Here is a 6,000-nt window from a genome sequence, read left to right on the forward strand (position 1 = left end):
CCTTGCACGCGGCCAACCCGGGTTCGATTCCCAGCATCCCATATGGTCCCCTGAGCACTGCCAGGGATGATTCCTGAGCCAGGAGTAACCTCTGTGCATCACTGGGTGTGACCCAAAAAGAAGAAAAATAAAATAAAATAAAATGTTCTGAGAGGGCTGGAGAAAACTCAGTGGTCTGGAGCATATACTTTGCATTCAGAAGACCTGGCAGAGAATGATCCCCCAATTAGTGCCAGGAGCGACACCTGAATACCAGGCCTTGAGTAGTCTTTGATCACTACTCCTGGTATGATCACAAAAACAAACAAACAAACAAACAAAAAATCATCATTCTGACCCTGGTTCAATTCTTGGTAGCCTAGTCCTTTAAATCCTCCAGGAGTGATTCCTGAACACAGAGCCAAGATTAAGGATTGTTTTCCACTATGTGTGGCCCAAAGCACACACATAAAGAAGGAAAAAACTCAAAGAAAAAAGAAAGCATGCAGGCAACAGTTAACTGCTCTGTCCTTGGTACACCTAAGATACGAGCAAGAAATGTTCAGTGCCAACTGAGTTTGAAACTTTTGCTACTGACCAGCAGGGGGACCCTGAACTCTAAAAGGTTCTGCTACAGGCATCTGAAAACACAGTACAGCCAAGTCTTCCCAAAAAATCATTTTAGGTGCTTCAAACGGTAGCACTGCACTGTAGCACTGTCCTCCTGTTGTTCATCGATTTACTCGAGCTATAGAAGAAAATTATTTATACAGATCTACAAAAGAAAATTTTGTTAAAAGTTTAGGTTCCAACCAGAGCCAGTGTTGGTAAGGTTGTGGGGAAAAAGGGCATCTCATTCACTGCTGGTGGGACTGCTGAGCTGACTGTCCAGCCTTATTTGAAGACAATATGATTACTCAAAAAATGAGGAATTGTGGACTGGAGTGATAGTACAGCAGGTAGGGTGTTTGTCTTGCACGTGGCTGACCTGGGTTCAATCCCCGGCACATCCCATAAGGTTCCCCAAGCACCACCAGAAGTAATTCCTGAGTGCAGAGCCAGGAGTAATCCCTGAGCATTGCTGGGTGTGACCAAAAAAAAAGCAAAAAAAATGAGGAATTGAGTTTCCATATGACCCAACAATTCCACTCCAGGGAGTATACCCCAAGGTTCCAAAACACAACACAGAAAAGACATGCACTCCTATGTTCATTGCCACACTCAAAGACAGAAACCAAAAATATGGAAACAACCCAAAAGCCCATGAACAGATAACTGAATTAAAAAACATAATATATATTCACAATGGAATATATCTCCACCAGGGCCCAACAGCTGAAGACCTCCGGGGCCCAGCCAAGACCATGCTGGGACCACTCTCCACACACTTGAATGAGCCTCACGCATAAAAGAACTGGCAGAGGAACCCAGGTGTGTGGGACCCGGAGCTGAGATCTCCAAGCCTGTACAGTTTGGGACTGGACCTGCCAGTAACTAGACAGTTACACCCACCAACTGCCGTGTAACTCCAACAACGGCCAGGATCCAGAGATTATCACACTCAGCTCCCGGATGATAAGATGTCCCAGCGCGACATCTTATCATCTCATTCCTACTTTGGACAAACTGGCAGGCTACCAAATGTAACCTGCCCACACGGCAGAGTCTGGCAAACTCCCCGTGGTGTACCCAATATGCCAAATACCAGTAACAATGATGGGTCTCATTCTCCTAACCCTGAAAAAGCCTTGAATATGGCACTTTAAAAAAAAATCTCAGGGCTAGGACGAAGAAGACGTTACTGGCACCTGCTCGAGGCAATCGATGAACAACAGGATGGTCGTGATCGTGAATGGAATATTACTCAGCTGGAAGAAAAGTTAAAATCGTACACTTTACTGCAATGTGGATGGATCTAGAGAGTATCGTGTTGAGTGAAATCAGTCGGAGAGGAACAGACTCAATGATCTTTCATATGTGGGATAGAAAGCAACTTTGAAGGGGTATATCAAATGTCCAGTGGCAAAGAAACAAAGAGGAGAAGTAGTGTTCAGTAGGAAGCTTGCCACTGGGGAAGAGGTGACAGGGATAAATTAGGGAAGAAACACAGGACAATGGGGGAAGGGCAAAGCGCCTGCCACAGAGCCAGCCAGTTTCCGGAGAGAAACTGAGGACATTTGGTGGAGTGAAGGGATTGGTGTTGAACAACATATGCTGGAAAAATCTTATCTCTCTAATCTTGTAATTCAAAAAAAATTTTAAGTTCAGGTTCCAGGGTCTGAGACGATAATATTGTGGGTAGTGAACTTGGCTTGCAGCACACAGTTGATCCAGGTTTGATTCCTAGCACCTCATACGGTACCCTGAGCCTGCCAGGAATGATCCCTGGGTGCAAAAGCCAAGGGTAATCCCTGGGTATTACTGAGTGTGGCCAACAAACAAACATAATTAAATACAATTTTTAAAAATTCAGGTTCCTTACTGTCGCCGGGCCACCCCTGGGGGGAATGGGTGCTGTCCCTCCGCCTGCTCCCTCTTGGCGACTTGGTGGCTGTCATCCTCCAGAGGCCATTGGACAGTCAGGCTTGGGCTCGCAGTGACGAAACTTGTTGGGCCTCACAGGATGGAGAGGGGGGGAGCCGGACCTGTCCTCCCCACCCCAACGAGACCCCAAGTCATCGCCCACAAACGGCCTCTCTGGCTCCTCATCAAGCTACTCAACGGCCATGATCCCAGAGACTCAGGAGCAGATCTCTAAACCCAGTGGCTTTTGGCAGAAATCCCTCCAGAATTAAGTGTTAAAATTTCAGAATTTCAAAACCACATGTCCCTACTGCAGCCACACGACATCATATGTTATTCATAACCAGCAATAGAACACAAATTGTCTATTGTTGCCTTTTCAGCAGATCTGAGTGTTGGGGTAAAATCTCAAATAATGGTGGGTCTGGTGTCAAAATAGTGAATGTGATCAAAGTAGAGAGAGTAATGTGGAAATCATCTGCCCCACAGGCAGGGGAAGGGTGTGGGATGGGGGTATAGTGGGGTTTTTGGTGGTGGAGAATGGGCACTGGTGAAGGTACGGGTGTTTCATTGTATGACTGAGACTTAGACCCAAAAGCTTTGTAACTGCTCTCATGGTGATTCAATAAATAAAATTATAAAAAATGGGGGAAAAAAGTAAGGTGGAGTTCATGCACAATTCAATCAGCTAATCAGTGGCTGAATAAATAGCAGTACTCCTACAAAAAAAAAAATTCAGGTTCCAAAACATATGGTAATTCCCAGAGTGGGAGGGGAAGTGGTGGGAGGGAAGGGGAGAGATGGGAAGGTGCTAGGACTGTGATTTGGGTGTCGTGAAGCCCCTGCGCAAAGCAGTGATGCTGTACTGCTGAAATCTACGTAGTACGAGGCTTGTATCTGGGTTTTTTTGTTTGGGTTTTTTTTTTTTGGTACAGATCCACACCTGTTTACTGCTTGGAGGTCACTCCTGGTTGTGCTCTGGGACCCATGCACTACAGGGGGTTGAAGCTGGGGCTCAGCGTGCAAAGCCTGTCCCCAGTCCTCTGAGCCATCTCCCTGTCCTATATTTTTTTGAAGGAAAACTTAAATCTTATTTATTTTTTAGATCCAAACCACTAGGAAAATATATCACAATCTTGAACAGCAAACAGACAAGCTATAATATCAAGTAAAACATTGGTAAAAAGACAAGGCCCTCATCAAAATGGTAAGGTGCTGGTACTGGGACAATGAAGGATGTAAAGCCCCAGGCAAAAGCATATTTGGTAAATGGGTTGTTTTCCTTTCCTCTATAGGAGTCACAACTCCTGCCAACCCCTAGCTACTTGCTTTTTCTCTCTGTTGCCAAGGGATTGCTTCCCTAGAGCTCTGTTATTTTAGGGGACCAGTGAACAACATACAATACTGAGTTTAGGCTTTCACTGCATTCTACCCATGATAGCCAGGTTTTTCTAGATCCAGTCAAACTCAACAGTGAAGAGTTGCTCTATCAATGTTCATTCTTATACACTGGTATACACCCAACCAACTCCCCTCTCTCTCCCAGGGAGAGAGTGTCAAAACTATCCTGTCACTCAGTTGCAGAGAGCCTCAGGTCCATTCTGGCAGCCAGTAAGAGAGAAACTCCACCTCAAACTCACTGTAATATTGCCTGTCATGTTTCTGCAGGGTCTCCAAGCTGAAAGATGCAATGCTGGAAAATTTCAAGTAGTGCACATTTAAATTGTAATGACCACAAATAGACACAAAGAACTTAAAAGTTCTTAAACTATCTTTGTTTTCCAACTCTGTACCTTAAACCAATTTTTTGCTCTTGCACATAAAATAAAACCAAGCAAAATACAGACCCAGTTCTCCCCCCTGCCCCACACCTCCCCCCACCCCAAATTAGGGACCTCATGGATTTTTGATTTACCGGTTTATAAAAAATGATGAAGTGATCTTTATGGACAACAGGAGGTTGGAACAAACATCTTTCTTCATTCTCTGTCAGATCACTGGCAGATGAGAGGAACCTGCCAGCTTCCTGGTACCCAACGGAGTGCTAAGAAGCAGCTGGCACATTGGAGAACTATGGTCTGGTATGAGAGATTCTACAGCCAGGACAAGCACTTGCCACCGATATTTAGGTTCTCAAATGTCTCCTGTATTATCTCTGATCCAAACTTAAGCACCAGTTTTTTCTTTTTCACTTCTAAAACTGGAAAAATAAAGGAACCAATATCCGGAGGCAAGTAACCAGTTTTAAACTTGCTGCCTTCCTTTTTTTCTTCATTTGTTGACACGGTTTTAAAAGACCAAAATTCCCATTTCTCTCTTTCAAAGAGACTCCTGCCCTTAGTCTCGATGGTGTGGGACACAGATTTCTATTTTGCAATGGATGAGAGAGACTCTTTCATCTTCTTGGTCATGGTTGGGATGAGATGCATGTGGTCATTCACACACTTGGTCACACAACTCTCCAGCTGTCGTTTCATCTGAAACTCTTTACTCCCTGAATCCATTGAATCTTTGGCTATGTCGTTGCAATACATGGTGCACCGGGCCCCCCTGGTCTATTTTATTTGTAAAAATGGTCACCAGTTGTTTTAATCCCCCCTCGCCTTTCCCTTTCTGTTGCACACGTGACTGGCTGAGGTGCACTCATGTTTTCAGATGTGCACACCAAAAGTCACACACCAGGCCATGGTGCTTGCACACTCACACTCAGCATCAGCACTCCCCTAGGCTTGCACTTGCATAAGTGTTCACCAAGTTCATGCTTCTAGATGAGGCACACAAGGTATGGTGGTGGGGCTCATCAGAGGTTGCTGCATGGCCCTTGTTCTCTAGAGGTCACACTTCCTGGCCACAATATTCTGACATCTTTTCAGTAGTGGTGCTCCTTGGAATCAGGCCCTTACACACATGGCTGACATGCAAGCACTTAACGTGGGGTGGTCACTCAGCAGAGCTGCTTGGTTCTCGCTTGATGTATGTGGGATACCAGGATTTAAACTCTAGACCATCCAGTTACAAGACTGGCTGTCTGTCCCCAGCACTATTTCTCCAGGCCCTGGTTGACATCTTATTTGGGTTTTGTTTGTTTTGTTTTGAGGTCATACTCAGCAGTGTCCGAGATCTATTTTCAGCTTGATGTTTAGAAAGTTCTCGAGGCAGTGATTGGGGGCGTCCATGCAGTACTGGAGATTGAACCCAGAGCATGGAAGGCATACATGGAAGACAAATGTTCTATCACTGAGTTACATACCCAGTTCTGCTTGACATTTTTCAGTGTGTTGTGTGTGTATGGGGGGTGGGGGAGACTACTCAAAAGGCCTATGGCCTCCCTGCATTTCTCTGCCCCCCCCAAGATTGGTGATTCAGTGCACTGAAGATTCAGTGCTACTCAGACTCTCCGGTACTACCCCTGGTAATTAAAGGCCTCTGGGGGTGCATCCAGCAATGCTCAGGGGACCATGTGCTGACAGAACACAGGTCAGTCACATGCAAAGCTAG

Source organism: Sorex fumeus, unplaced genomic scaffold (genome assembly GCF_029834395.1).
Source record: "Sorex fumeus unplaced genomic scaffold, SorFum_2.1 ptg000063l, whole genome shotgun sequence".
In the NCBI taxonomy this organism is placed as follows: domain Eukaryota; kingdom Metazoa; phylum Chordata; class Mammalia; order Eulipotyphla; family Soricidae; genus Sorex; species Sorex fumeus.